Below are 16471 nucleotides of genomic sequence, written 5' to 3' on the forward strand. Positions count from 1 at the left end.
CTAATAAACTATTAATTTGCGACAAGTATTATTGCAACCACTAAAAGAAATTTAAAAATACACATATGAGCTGAAAGGATGGTTCTTAAATTCCGAATAGCAGTCAGTCAGAATGAGTCTAGATTGAGGTTGGTTGCAAGAATTGCAACTCAATATTATTGGAGACCATCACAGGGAAAGTGTTCTGCTGGGATCAGAGGAACACCATATCCGTGATTTCTTTCATTGCATTTCAACCTGGTATTTTTTAAAGCAACCCAAACTGTGTTTTGTTGAAGAGTTGGAAGTGGTCACTTCCGGTCTTCAGAAAAAATACGTTTACACTCACAATGTCAAGGGGTGCCAGGGGGGCCATTCCCCTTTGTGGCTGCATTACAACCTCATTTGAGGTGACGGTAAAATATCAATGTTTTTCCACCAGCTTGTAGTCGGAAAATATTGATACATAGGATGCAATGGCAGTATTTGGAAGAGACGCCTACAATCATGTTATGTTATGTTATTTTTGTAAAGTGCTCAAATGCCTATGGGCGTCTAGGTACTAGCATTAAAGCCACTGCAAGATCTTGCTAAGCTGACAAGAGGCATTTTGCAACCAGAGAGATTGCCTTGTCTGGTTTACTCAAACGATAGTAGTTATTTATCAGACAGACAGCTGGTTCAAGTGGGTTTGTTTGTTAAAATAGTGGGTAATTTGCTTTGAGCCATTAAATAATTATTTAGGATCTGGACCTCATGGCAGTTTTTCACAGGTGCCTTTTGTTTGTGAACATGGTGACAGTAAATTTCTGAACCACAAATCATGGCCACAGCTCATCATGCTATGTGGGCTACGCATTTTATCAAAAATCTAGTGTCCACGTGCAAAGTAATGTAGACAGCATTGAACACCCTGTCTTGCTGTAAAGGTTCACACTGCATCTCTATAACTCTTCACACTCACATAAGGTCCACTGTAGACCCAGGCATTGGAGGTAAGTGGTTATTGTAAACCAAGCTTACTTTAGACATACTGCTGTTGTTTATTGTTGTAGCTTCAGATATTCAGGGTTTTAAGTTGTCTGTATTTACTACATAAATGATAAAACATATTTCTCTGCCATCCTATGCAGGAAGAAAACCTAGGTAGCAGATCGGTCAGACCCGGCATCATGGGACCCCAAATCCTAATTTACTCTCTGGTCATCGTGCTGGCAATCCTGGAAATGTCCCTTTCTGGCCCAGTTGCCATTTACAGTAAGTTATCTGACATGGGAGCGTGGCATTACCTCATGATATTCTGTGATTTCATGCAGTGACAGTGGTGATCATGACTCTATTGGACATCTCCTCCTCCCACAGATAGAGGGCAGAGGCCACCTCAAACCGTACTGACCGTCATACCCGATTAACCCCCCTCACTCATACCTTGTTCCCCCTTAGGTCACAGTTTCCCTTGACATCTGATTGAGCCAACACCTGGGGACACACTCCGATACCTGACAGGTAACATTAACGCTTGCGTCTCACTCTCTTATGAGCTCTCAGCCACCATTTGAGTCAGTCTACGCGTGCTGCGCTTCAAATGCGGTTTATAGCCTACCCGTGTCCCTTAACTTCACGCATGGCCTGATCCGGTATCTAATCACGGCCCGATATTAGGCATACCGCTCACACCTGACTGAGCAGCGCTGGTGAATTCAGTCTATCACCAACATCTCCCGGCCTCATTCACCCAGCCTCATGCTCAGCTGGCGTGGTTTTATAGCACCAACGGTTCCCCTTTTTTCACCCTTTTTCCACGCCCGGCAGCCGTGCGATTTAGTCCTACTAGATGGTGGTATTTTACACGGTGCACCACCATCCATGCAGACGCTTGCTCTGACCTTCATGGTCATGCTCCCCATGTCCTACGTAGGGATCATTGATTCCACTTATGCGGCAAACAGTTTCACTCTGCTTCCCGCATTGCCATAGACGCTGGTTCTGACCATCAGGGTTGTACTCACCCCATGTCCCACGCTGGGATCCTTGATTCCCTTTATGCGGCAAACAGTTTCACTTTGCTTCCCGCATTGCCCAGACACCTCTCGGCACACCGGTTCACCTCCCACCCCCTGGCTCCTTCAATTGGGCATTCTCACGGCTAATTGACAAGCTGACCTGGCGCTACCCTCCCTCCCCCTAACCCCACTCCTTTCCCCCCCACCACTACCGCACTGTTCATCCCTCAACCCTGTCATGAGGATGATCCTAATTTGACTGGATCGAAACGTCGTCAACTCCCCAGCCCATTCAAAAGGCGTTACCTACAATGTGACCACCTTCAAAAGCCAATAAATTCAGTTCCTACTTAGGATCTTGTTACATTGTATTCTATCACTGTAAATATTGTACACCTGTATTTCTTGCTCCGTTCACGCTGAGCACGTTTGTCACTTGCGTCGCTGTTGTGCACATCACTTGCACCTTGTTTGCACCAAGTACAACTTGGGTTGTATCATTTTAACTTCCAGTGCTGATACTACTGTTTCTCCCATATTGTTTGCATAAATATGAGCCCAATGGCACATATAAACGGATATATTGAGTCTCTTGTTTCTGTCATTGATAATGTTTTTTCATATCCTATTTAATTGTCTGATTGAACGATACCTGTTGGGATACTGTTTGTTTAATACGTACTATAAATAAGGCATCATGGTCTGGGTGGTCGAATCATTCTTTTGAAGTACCCTAGATTTTGTCAAATCAATGCCACACTCCACATATGTTACAGCTCTCAGGATGTCTCCTTACTATAACGCAATCAATTGTGTAATGGCTTTGTTTCCTTAAACACAAACCCCCACAGCAATAGCAGTGACCGACACTTCTTTTGGACAAGGGAGGGTGTTTAATTTCAGGAGAACATATTGCAGAGCAGGCTAACACAATAACATATCACTTTACTGTCTGCACCCTGTGCACATCCTATGATGGACATTAGCCTTGAAACTTGAATGTAGAGACATTTTCTATTTACATCCCCTTTGGGGCAGGCAGAGCACAAGGACCAGGTCAACATGGATTACTTCAAACAAAGATAAACCTTGTTAAGTATCATCTCAATATTCAGCGGAATGACACAATTTAGTCACAGCCAAGTGACCATCATGGGCATCAGAGGTGTGGCTGGAAGGCCAGGACCACCAGCAGGTTGGTCCCATTGATAACTCAAAGATGACTCCCTGTGCCAGCTGCCAGTGTCATGGTTTACCTGCCATGTGGCACCTCTCCTGCCGAAGTAACCTACAATTAGAAGGGTGCTCCAAACATCCCCAGCTCCATCCACCCCTGCCTGAGGCCCTGTCTGCATCGGTGTGTGGGTGCAGTGCTGACTTTGCACTGGTTCACATCCTTTTCCTCGTCCTGATTCGGAGCAACATTACCTTTACCTGAGTTTGTGAGAGATATATTCTTCGTTAAATTGGGAATGGTGGGTTGTCTTAACTTTCAGGTCATAGGGTAATACTGATTTTCTCTATATACTCATACAATGTGGGCGTGTTTGCTCCTAACAATGAACAGTAATACTGCTCTGTGTGCTCTTTCATTCCTCTTGAATAATTAAGAGGGTCTGGTCACCATCCCAAAGGATAAAGGCCCAAACTTTATGTCAAATGATAAGTCTACTGCTGCTAATGGACAGGGGCCAATCACTCAAATCACGTATTCACGTTCCAGCAGAGTGAACCCCTGAAGAGTTTGCGTTTGGTTATTCAGAGCTCGCATAGCTCTATTATCAGTTTGAAGTCCTTTCAATACCTTATACTGTGTCAGACAATATGATCCAGGTGTGATTGAAAGGTGATGCCACTGGCCCAAGTATTTAAATGTTTTATCTCCCCTCCTTGCACCAATTCTGTAAATGATGTTCAAGGGCCTTGCAAAATATATCCACCAGCGTGTGAGTAGCCAAACACTTCAGGTTTGTTGGGCTGCTGTCGGAGCCTCAAGGGTGTTCCTTTAAAACCCTTTCGATGCTGATGACGAGCTCAGCTCGTCATCACCCACGGGTGTCGTGTGCTGATGACGAGCTGAGCTCGTCATGGTGCCACTAAAATGGAATTTTCCAGCACAGGGGGGGGGGGGAGGAAACGCCCAGCAGCCATGTGGTTGGAACCAGGAAAAAAAAAGCTGTGAGCACCTACCGGTTTCTCATTTGAGTCCTTCATTCCGCATGCATCCCGAGCAAGCTCTCTGAACACTTGCTTGAAATGTTATGGCTAACAACTTTGTTACTCTTTGGTTATACTCTGATAGCTGTACCAAAGAAAGTATTCCGCCGGCTCTGCGGGAAGCAAGGACATTGGCCCATTCGAGCTGCTCCAGATTCCAGAGGGGTCTCTTCCACTGTGAGAATGATCGTATTCCACTATCTAGAATCGGATTGGTTAGCTTTCATCCTTACAAATATCATTTGCGAATACAGAATTCCAATCAGTGGAACTTCCACAACAGCTAATTAAGCATTATTTACAAGTTGAAGTCCATTTTTGTAGGCCTAATTACAAACTACAAACCGAGGTGATTACAGGCATTTAACCCCTCCCCCATGGGTAGTTTCTCAAGCACGTTAATAGACCCCTCTCGTGGGCAATGATAAGCTTCCACCTCATGAGCAGGCAGGACGTATACCCTCTTTTAATGGGGATTCACAGGAAGAACTTTTATCATTCAAAACACTTTCGTCAAGGAAAGATATAATACATAAAATAAAATATGCAAAATGCCCAGTTGCTTCAAATTTCTCTAGGTGGAACCATAGGATTTTTTTTTGCAGACATCTGGACTGGTGTAGACTTTTATGAACCCTCCTATGATCCTTTGAGAATCCCAGAAATGTGGAATATTCACTCAAAATATAGGAATCATCTCAGAAGAGAAAATCTCCCCCTTTATAAACCAAGGGCCTCATTTATAAGAAATGACGCATCGCTGCGTGAAAGCAGAGATGCGTCACTTCTCAGTGCACACTTCTTGCGACATTCCTGATGCGTCATATTTAATGTATGATGCATCATGTCGCAAGGAGTTACAGATACGTCAGTATTTCTGACGTATCTGTAAGCACAAAAGTGGCGCATTGCTGGAGTGTGTTACAAAAGTGACGCAACTCCAGCAATGTGTCCTTTCACATGGGGCAAGCCCCATGTGAAAGGGCCTGCGTCAGTCTAACGCCTGCTGTGAGGCAGGCGCAAGATTTTGACGCAACGGCGTCCTAAAAGTGACGCAGTGAAATCTCATAGATTTCACTGCGTCTCTTCTACAACCCTTCCTTGCGTCAATACGCCCTCCTTGCATACAATAATGTGGCGCTGGGGTTTACAAAGTGACGCATCTACCTAGATGCGTCACTTTGTAAATATGGCGCAATAAGGTGCATTTTTTACGCCACTGGTGCGTCACAAAAAGTGACGCACCAGCGGCGTAAAAGTGACGCACAGCCTCATAAATGAGGCCCCAAGACTTTGTGAATGTGACCTCTGCCGTCTTATCCCATTATATTAATTTAAGGAGCCAATGATATTCCGTCTGATTACCTCCCATGATGCAAAACGCTCTGTTACTGGCTTGTTCACAATCAGGGATATCTTCTTGGAGCCGTGGGACAAGAGTACTCTTGTGAGAATGTTGAGTGACATAAATAGTGTGTCCCAAATATTCTCTCCATACATATATCCCCATTGGAGTTAATAATATAACATTTACCTTTCAGTGGGACACTATTTAGAGCGCAACATTTGTTTCAAATAATATTTTTGTGTACAACATTGTCAGATACAATAATTCAACAAGTTTTTAAGAGGCAATACAGATGCTACTAATACAACACATTCAAGGAGTTTGTCACACGAAATTAATAATTGCTATTCTTTTTTGTTAGTCCAATTCAATCTTGAGCTTAAGTTTGTACTTTTCTAAATAAGCACCGCCAACGAGTTACACCACATATCAGTGTTGTCTCCCAAAAACTTGTTGAATGAAGCATTGCATTTTATGGTCAATGGGAAGCAGATCATTAATGTGGACAGCACTTTTTTTCTAATTTATTGTGGCGACGTTATCAGGCAGTCAGCTTTGAATTCCCTGGCTGTTCTTTTGACCTTTTAGAGGAACATTGTGAGATGCCCCTTTTTGCTTACTGCCCTGCATCTTCTTCATAAGGAAGCATGTTCTTCCATTATTGGGTATTAATTATAATGTATTAATTAGATAATTGAAAATGCAATTTGAATGATTACACTCCTGACAGAACATGTAGCATGTATTATATACATTATATCGGCGTTACTGGCCTGTGGTACAGATTGTAAATATGAAATTCTTTCACTTTCAGAGGTGGCTCCTCCGCTGTGGTGGACGAGTATCGCCCCGCCGCTCTCAGTGGGGAAAAAAGGAAAAAGGAAATATATTAAATAGTCATTATCCTTTTATTTTTCATAGGATTGAGGCAGGGTCAGTGCCGCGGGGCTGGTGGCTCAGGTGAGGAGTGGTTTGTGCACACTAAGGGGTATATTTACAAGAATTGAAGCTAACTAGCGTTAGTGTTAGTTAGCGGGAATTTTCATAACACTGCAAATCACTGAAAACTATTACCCTGTTACCGACGTATGTACAATACGTTGCTACAGGGCAATAGTATCAGCAACCCACAGCTAAATCTCCGACTAACACTAGCATCAAGGCGATAAAATGTTTTCCGCTAGCAAGAGAAATGTGCCGAAAGGCCAATTATAGGCGAAAAAAATCACGTTAGTCAGCCCCACGTCACTTTTCTTCCTTTAGGGGCAAACATATCCTATAAGTCCACCATCAATGATAAAAATAAAATAAAAACTATTGAATGCAGAATGTAGTAGCAAGGGCCAATTTCATTACAGGTAAGCAAACCGCCCCCAACCCCCTAACAGCCAGGAATACTAGTCAGAGTCCCCAGTAAAGACAAAATGCAGATTCAGAGCTCCATTTATTTAATAAGGCGCATTGCTGGGTGAAATCAGTAATGCGTCACTTTACATAGTGCTTTTCTTGTGACACCATGGCAGCCCTGAGGCCTCGCTGGGCCTGTGTCTGAGAACCAGAGTGGGAGGTGGAAGTGCTGTGTAGTTGCTTCGGCCTGAAGGTGGAAGCAGGCCATCTGGGTACCAAGCCCTTGGGCCTTTGCGGTAGACATTGAGGCAAAGACGATCGCGCTTATCTGGCAGGTTGCTTGGAGAAAAGTTTCTAACCTGTTTGAGAATGAAGACCACCTGGTGCTCCTTGGAGTTGTGATTGATAGAGGTACTCCTGCGACCAACATAGGAAGGTCTGCATCGCATAACACGCGCCACCACTACACCGGGATGCAAAGGAGATTGCCAATGGTGTGCTGCGCCTCTCTTCACCACACGCCGGAGTATGTGGTGCTGCACATACGCTTTAAAGGGTGAAGCAGGAGCTCTGCAAATTCACTTCTAAGGGGCCCTTTTACATCACCTGCATCAGGAGATTCCCCAGTGTGCTTGGCCGCCACGACTGTACCCAGGCTTGTGAAATCCGAGGCCTGAATTGAGCACCCGGGTCGATGTTCAGGTGAGGAGAAGGTGGGCCAGGGAGCAGAGGAGATCAAGTTGCAGAGTTCGGCCATTGTTGGCATCAGGTGCCAAGGGCACGAGGGCCCGTTTGGGCTTAGGCCCATCGGTATGCCTCTTGATCTGTCGTTACTCACTAGGGAACTGTGGAAAATTGAATCTGGTTGAAACAGTTCAATTAAAAGAGGAAACCGGGTGGTGCTGCATTTCCTCTCTCCCTGGTAGTGAGCTCTTGGTTGTACAGGGGACTAATTCTTAGTGGACCACTCCTTCAAGACAGCACAGTGCCGTCTGATAGCTGCTGCTGCTGTCCCCATCTGCTGCTGCTGGTTCCTCTGACCCAAAGGTCAAGTGCTCGAGGCCCTCCTCCTCCTGGAGGCTCCTGCTTGCACCTCATCATTGATGGTCCAGTGGTAGAGCATCACTGCTCTGCTGCTTGACTGCCCTCCTGTCCCTCTTTTATGCTGTTCCTGTCCCTCTTTCAGCTCTTCTCCATTGCTTTCTACCTTTGGATTTGTATTTTTTACTTACTTTGTTTGGCTTTGTCTTTCATGTGCTTTTGTAAAATTCCTTTTTCCATCTCTCCTGCCTTGTTGTTGCTGTGATGCCCCTAGCCCCACCCCTTCCAGTGTCCTTTCCATTGTTTGCCACTTCTCAGCAGTCTAGCCCCCCACAGCACTACTTAATGGAGGTCACTGTGCAGCATTGTGCAGCAGTGTGCCAGTGGTGCGCTAAATGTGTGCCAAAGGCAAGCTCATCTGCACTGTCCGTTCATGGACCAGGTCCAGTGCCAGGCACCCTTCTCAGCCTCAACCCTCAACACCACAATGCCTGCCTTCTAGCATCACCCAATAATACTGTTGCACCATCGGCCTGCTAAAACTGAAAAACACCTTTTGCCACATCAACACACCAGGGCCTGTTGCTGCCCAGCCGACCAACAGCTCACTCAACCGGGCTCAAATTGATACTCCTCAATGTGTGACCAACCTTTGCTCCAGACCTGACACCAACATTGTAATCTCAGTCAGCTACAACATCACCCACAAGGACCATCCTCACTGCCCAGGATGAGGTATTGTCATCATCTGCAAAAGCACACTCCAACTGACCATGCACTCTAATGGGCCAATGGAAACCATGGAACACTCCCACTTCCAGATTCGGACCAGGCCCAAAACCACCCTCAGCAGGTACCCTCATCTACAGGCCCCTGGCCCAACCCCCATATGGATGCCCCACTTTCCAATTCAGTCCAAAGCTTGCTTTCTGATCTCGAGGCATTTCAATTAGTCCAACTGGTTGCTTTCCCGACCCATATCGGCGGACACCTGTTGGATCCTTTTTTGACGAACATATATTGAAGTGCTCCAGCCAAAGCCGATGGCCTGGACTGATCACTATCTGATCGAAACGCACATTACTATCAATATCCCTCCAGCCAATAATAACTTGCCTAAGACTCTTAAGCGTCCATGGAGAAACTTGAACCTAGAGCACTTTCACCATCTTTTGCTGCAGCATCATCCCCAACCTCCTGAGGAAGTTTCCCGTGGTTATGACGACTTTTGCAAGTGGCTTGAGCAGTCTCTGGATACCCTTATATCTGCTAGGTGGAGCAAGGCCAGGTCTGGCTCCCCCAGTCCCTGGTATGATGAATCCCTTAGGGTACTGAAATCATCTTGTAAAAAAGCAGAACGTGCTTGGTGCAGAAACTATGATACTGATCTTAAAGCAGCCTACAGATCCTGCACCAGGACGTATCATAGGGCCATATGTTCAGCCAGGGCTGCTTTTTATTCACAGGAGATAAAAAATAGTACAAACCCTACCAAGACCATCTTTAGGGTGTGCAAAGACCTCACCAATAAAAGAACTGCCTCCACGTTCATTGCCTCCATGACACACTGCGAAGATCTGGCCTCGTTCTTCGTTGAAAAAGTGGAGGCCATATACAGGTCGTTTGCTCTGCCTTTTGTCAGGGAAATTAATAGTGCCCCTCTGGTCGCCAAATTCCTATTAGCCATTCCAGATCCTACCCAAGAGGAGTTCCTAAATTTGACGATCAAAGTTAAATCTGGTTCTCCGGATTACCCTATGAGACCCATGCAATTCCGCGATTTCGCCGATTGCTGCTACCCGGCGATGCAGAGCTTAATTGATCTTTCTTTCAGAACTGGTAGTGTTCCCACTGCTTGGAAGCAGGCCACTATTATACCAATCCTCAAAAAACCTTCTCTTGACCCTTCCAAATCAGAGCATTACCGACCTATTTCCCTCCTTCCTTGGATGGCTAAAATAGCCGAAGCTCACGCCAATAGGATTTTATCCTATCACCTGTAAGAAGCAAACATACTGGACAACTCCCAGAATGGGTTTCGAGCCGGCCATAGTACCAAGACCGCCCTCTTGGCGGTGGTGGAACATATCAGGAAAATACTAGACCAAGGTCAGACGGCGGCACTGATCCTATTGGATCTAAGTGCCGCCTTCGACACGGTCTCTCACCAGATCCTTTTACACCGCCTCGTGGAGGCAGGAGTTGGAGAACAAGCACTTGAATGGTTTCGATCATTTCTTACGGATCGAACCTTTAAAGTTTCTACACCTCCCTATATCTCTGCCCCACGCCCCATTCTGCAGGGAGTTCCACAGGGTTCGGCTCTTAGCCCCACCCTTTTTAATTTGTATGTTGCACCGCTGGCGCAGGTAGTGGCCAGTTTTGGTCTTACAATAGTGTCATACGCCGATGACACACAATTGGCTGTGTCACTTAATGGCGACTCCAATATGAACGCCCCCACCTTTCAGGCAGCCCTCAAAGCTGTCGCCAGCTGGATGGCGAATAACCGTTTACAACTTAATGCCACCAAGATGGAGGTCATTCTCTTTGGTAGGGACAGCGAGCTCTGGGGAAACCAATGGTGGCCTCCTGAATTGGGTCCTGCTCCCATTCCTGTAGCCGAAGTCAGAAATCTGGGCGTATGGCTTGATGATCAACTGTCTTTTATTCCTCACATCAAGCGTGTTGCGGGAACTTGTTTTGGCGCTCTACAGTGCCTACGGCCTATTTTTAAATTCTTTGACGCGGACACCAGGCAGATCATAGTCCAAGCTCTGGTGTTGACCAGATTGGACTATAACATATCAAAATTCCCCCATGGTCTGTTCTTACTTTCTTATGTGGCTCAGCTCACAGAGACTAGACAGTTAGCCTTCAAATCAGTGCAAGGACAACAAAATATTTTCTTTCATTAAATATTTTTTATTATTTAGTTTTTTTTCCCTTCATTTATCAAAATTATTTAAAACTGTTTTTTTCTTCTTTTTTTGATCTTTTCTTGAGTGTGTACATCAATTCATCATTATATGTAATGATCCAATCAATTTGAAAGTGCAATGAAACATAACAAAATTATTCCAGACTTCTAAAAGGTGTCATATATTTTTTACAAAAATGAAGAAACCACTAGTACCCTATCTGGCACACACTATCTCACATACACACCACTCATTCATACACATCTACTAACTCCAAAACAATTTCTAGGGTTGAGGTAACACAGTATGTAGTTATGTTATTTCCACGCCAGGTCTACGCGCGTTTCGGTGGGTTCGTACCACCTTCCTCAGGACCAACTCAGAAATGGTTTCATTCTTGCATCATCTTGTGTGTGCAGGGTACCTTGAATTAAATAAACACTGGTCGTTATGTGATCTATTTAGAAGCAAGGGTTGTTCTTTCCTTTTTTTCCCTTTTTCCACTTTCTCCTTTAGAGATATTACACCGGTATCACAAAGCTTTTACGCATGCATCCATATGAGACTGCTTGTTGTTTCCGTTTTTCATATGTAGTTTCCACCTTTGTTTAGTTGGATTTCTTAAGGTGAACATTCTTGAGTTCATGGAAATATAGATGCCACTTAAAAGCCAATACTTTTGTCTCTATGGGAGGGGCGCAGGGGCGAATTAATTCTTATTGTTCTTTTTATGCTTGTTCTTAATTGAACTTATACGAGGTAAAAAACTTGGTGTTTTTCCATTTCATGTATGTTCCAGCCTGTCCATCTATTCATCGGGTCTGGAGCGGGAGATCGGACAGGAGGCTGCTTGTCGAGGCGAACACATGCACGAACAGTGACAACTTTAAGACTGAAACACTGAATAGATGGACAGGCTGGAACATACATGAAATGGAAAAACACCAAGTTTTTTACCTCGTATGAGTTCAATGAAGAACAAGCATAAAAAGAACAATAAGAATTAATTCGCCCCTGCACTCAAGAACGTTCACCTTAAGAAATCCAACTAAACAAAGGTGAAAACTACATATGAAAAACGGAAACAACAAGCAGTCTCATATGGATGCATGCGTAAAAGCTTTGTGATACCGGTGTAATATCTCTAAAGGAGAAAGTGGAAAAAGGGAAAAAAGGAAAGAACAACCCTTGCTTCTAAACAGATCACATAACGACCAGTGTTTATTTAATTCAAGGTACCCTGCACACACAAGATGATGCAAGAATGAAACCATTTCTGAGTTGGTCCTGAGGAAGGTGGTACGAACCCACCGAAACGCGCGTAGACCTGGCGTGGAAATAACATAACTACATACTGTGTTACCTCAACCCTAGAAATTGTTTTGGAGTTAGTAGATGTGTATGAATGAGTGGTGTGTATGTGAGATAGTGTGTGCCAGATAGGGTACTAGTAGTTTCTTCATTTTTGTAAAAAATATATGACACCTTTTAGAAGTCTGGAATAATTTTGTTATGTTTCATTGCACTTTCAAATTGATTGGATCATTACATATAATGATGAATTGATGTACACACTCAAGAAAAGATCAAAAAAAGAAGAAAAAAACAGTTTTAAATAATTTTGATAAATGAAGGGAAAAAAACTAAATAATAAAAAATATTTAATGAAAGAAAATATTTTGTTGTCCTTGCACTGATTTGAAGGCTAACTGTCTAGTCTCTGTGAGCTGAGCCACATAAGAAAGTAAGAACAGACCATGGGGGAATTTTGATATGTTTTTGTTTCTAAACCCCTCTTTTCCCTGGTCAATCAAATAGCTATAGAGGGGGTCCCAATTCTCATATTAGACCAGATTGGACTATGCCAGCTCCCTGTTCCTGGGTGTTAATCAAGCTGAGCTAGCCCGCCTTCAGCGGGTACAAAATGCGGCGGCCAGGATGCTGGTCGGCCTCCCTAAATTTGTTTCTGCTCGCCGCACTATCCACGACCTCCACTCCCCTCCTATTCTCACCCAGTCTACTCTCCACTATGTCCCCTCAAGAGCCCTTTGGTCTGCAGGGTCTAATTTGGCCATTATACCTCTCTTTAAAAAGTCCAGAATGGGTGGACGTTCCTTTTCGGTGATGGCGGCTACCCTATGGAACTCTTTGCCTGCCTCACTTCGTTCCATCCCTGATTTGTTTCAGTTCAGGAAACTACTAAAAACTCATTTATTCTCCTCTGCTTAGCTTCAGTGTTACCTGGTCCTCTCTGTTGTGTTGTATGTTTCATCTCCACAAGCGCCGGGACGCCTCTTGGCTGCGGCATCTGTGCGCTATACAAAATAAAATAACATAACATAACATAACATAACATTCACTGAGGCTACTGTAGACCTCGTCATACCCCAGGCTCTCCGATCCACTGACGACATCCTACTTGGAGACTTCAACTTCCACCTGGACAACCCGAGTGACCAGAACACAAACACCCTCCCGAAGAACCTCGCCAACATCAGACTCAAGCAGCTAGTCAGTAGTCACCACACCAACCCACATAGCCAGACACACGCTAGACCCCGTCTCCTCTGACAGTGGGGACATTCAACTACAGCCACACAACCAAACTCTCCTGGATTGTCCATCATTGTATACATCATGCCTTCACCATGCCCACTGTACACCACCACTATCATTTCCCCTCCCTGTCGCAGCTGGATCAAGGCCACAGAAGAACTTCTTGTCAACTACCTCAGCACCACCACTCTGCCAACGCTTACAGACATCAACACCGCTGTGCACAGCCTCCATCAATGGATGTCTCGCTGCACCAACACCCTGGCACCCATCAAGGAGAAACCGGGTAAACAACACTTCAAGAAGGCCAACTGGTTCACTCCTGCCCATCTCTAGTCCAGACACACCTGCACACGTCTCGAGATGAGCTGGAGTCACAACATAAATCATCTCTGCAACACAGTCATCCGTGCACCATAGCACAAGCGTGCCTGTGTACGCCCATGGCAGCCATTGTGCGCCATCATAAGGGAAAAAGAAAGGGGGTTATTCCTGAGCTCCTTCTGACAGTTCAATGCCTCTGGTGCATCATTTTCTTGAACCACATTGCGCCATATTTACAAAGTGACTGGCATATGTGTGACCTTCTCAAGCCCTATACCAATATATACAAAAAAATGTAAAACATAAATGTATTAATCTTATTTCCTACCCTATAACACCACGCCAATAACAACACACTTCAACATTTTTATTACATTTATTTACATAATTAACAGGGTGTTGCTCTTTGGGAAAATAATCAATATCCAGGAATGCACAAAACCATTGTTTATTATAGTTTGGCGCTAAAACATTTCAACATATAGAATATAAGTGCTTTACTTACAAGAAGAAATGTATATGATCTGTACACTCCCTGTGATCTAAAATGAAACAAAATTATGAACAATGTACTCAACAGATGTGTGCAGCCTGGTGAAGAGGTGGCCAACCCCAGTAAACAGGAAAATGAACTGATGGAAAACCATCAGTATGCCAGGCGCACTGCTGGAATTATCGTATCACAATATTACTTGTATAAAGAAACAAATTAATGCGTTAATGTATCAATAAAGTTTTGTTCAAACAACTGTACATGTGAGAAAGAAAACAACACACGATGCTTAGTACATCACTTATGTACTTGATATGTTGAAAACAGTAGAAACGAAGAAAATCACAGTGTATAACTATTTTCATATACACATAATCATAAATCTGTTCAAAATGATAGCTGTTTATGCTTCGAAATCCACACAAAAAAAACGGTCATGCCCAATGCATTTCGGGATACAATCCCTTCTTCGGGGGCACTGTTGACGAAAGAAAATGAATAACTTGAATGTATTCTGTAATGCCAACAACTAATCAATGAAGTAATCAAGAAAAGGAGAGCGTCTAGGTGCCCTGGGTGTGCTGCCAAGGGTCGATGGGAAAAGAAGAACTCAAGTGACTACTTGCTGTCAATTGCTGTAGAAAAATAAAACACCACTGAATGAAGGGTTGGAAAAAACCAGAATAGCTAAAGGGCAGAAAGAAACCCATGTGAAGTTGACCATAATTCAAAGGAAATAGAAAACATGAATAAAAAATGTGTTAGAAGAGATATATAAATGAATAAATGAGTGATGTGAAAAATAAGGGGTGAGCGAAACAATAACATAAAGGCCATTCACGTGTGACCTAAGTACAAAAAACAGCTCCTTGATGCTATATCCAACAGTGGACACTAAAGATGAAAACAACAATATCTGCTCAATAAACATTTCCAATGCGTGTCAAAATACTACTGAAAACACGAAAAAAATCGAGTTGAACTTACTCTACTACATCGGTAAAATGAAGCAACATCTGTCCAATTCACTGATCTATTCTGTTCTTTACTGAAATGGCAATATTAAACAGAGTGAAATCGAAGTTCTGTAAGCAAGTTTGGTACTCAGAACTCAATAGTTTAACGTGTATTGTCGAAATCGGAAGGTTACCTGTTTTTTAGGGACAAGGGGCGTGTATCCCATGTTCTAATGCTTGCAAACCTCTGACACCAAACTTCGTACAAAGCATAGATACCCCTATCGAAAATCAAAAACAAAATACCCGTATGTACGACCTGTACCAAATCCACGCGAACACCGTGCCATACCGAATACAACCCTCCGTCCTCCTTACCTCAACCAAATTCGTCCACTATGAGCCAGCAACAGCGAAACCACCCGAGTAGCGTGGAAACAAGTTCTAACATCTCCTGCATTAAATGCGGAACCGGGGCATACAACCTCTGCATGGTTATCAAATAAACGAAGGACTCGAACCTGGTGGCTATCTTGTAATGGGTCCCAAGATCATGTATACAGTCATGCACAATTGCAACAATATTGCTAATCAGCCTGCTAAATACTCATTCTTAATCTTCTTATAGCAAAAACTCCTGGCCTAGTGACACGGATGTGTCCACGTTTACAATGTGCGCACAATAAGCGAACTGTAAACCTCTATGTCGCCACTCCACACGTGAAGCAATATCGAAATGAAATTAAATGAAATGTGTATTTATAAAGCGCGATTGCTGCCCAGGGGTGTCCAAGCGCTAGTGTGAGGTGTAGTTGCTGAACAAAGGGGGTTCGGCCAGGAGATTAATGATGGACATTAAACAGGAAAGTTTTCAGTTGTTTGCGAAAGGAACGAATGTTGGGGTTGGACCTGAGTTGGAGGGGAAGGGAGTTCAATAGTTTGGCGGCATTGAGGGAGAACATCCTGCCTCCAGCTCTTGCCCTTTTTATTCTGGGCACTAAGGCCAGAAAAGCCTGACTTGATCGAAGGTTTTTGGTGGGGTAGTACTGGGTTAATAATTTGCTGCCGATTACTGGTCCTGTATGCCAAAATGCCTGATGGGAAATGCACATCGCCTTGAAGGCAATTCTTTGTCGGACGGGTAGCCAGTGCAACTTGCTCAGCCCAGGTTTGGCTGATTGTCTGTGGGACAGCTGGAGCAATGTGCGGGCTGCGCAGTTCTGCACTATCTGCAGCTTTCGTAATGTGTATTCCGGGGCACCGAGATACAGTGCATTACTAAAGTC

At 44.1% G+C, this 16471-nt stretch overlaps 1 protein-coding gene across 1 annotated transcript in view; it reads left to right on the forward strand.

Annotated features, from left to right (window-relative positions):
* Window positions 1–1220: 1220 nt before the first annotated feature.
* The window catches only part of LOC147726087 (uncharacterized), a 163731-nt gene continuing 148480 nt past the window's right edge, over window positions 1221–16471 (forward strand). Inside the window, exon 1 of the mRNA XM_086960202.1 lies at window positions 1221–1236. The gene's annotated coding sequence lies outside the window, so the exon portion shown is untranslated. The remainder of the gene's footprint in view (window positions 1237–16471) is intronic.

Source organism: Lissotriton vulgaris, chromosome 3_1 (assembly GCF_964263255.1).
Source record: "Lissotriton vulgaris chromosome 3_1, aLisVul1.2, whole genome shotgun sequence".
Lineage (NCBI taxonomy): Eukaryota > Metazoa > Chordata > Amphibia > Caudata > Salamandridae > Lissotriton > Lissotriton vulgaris.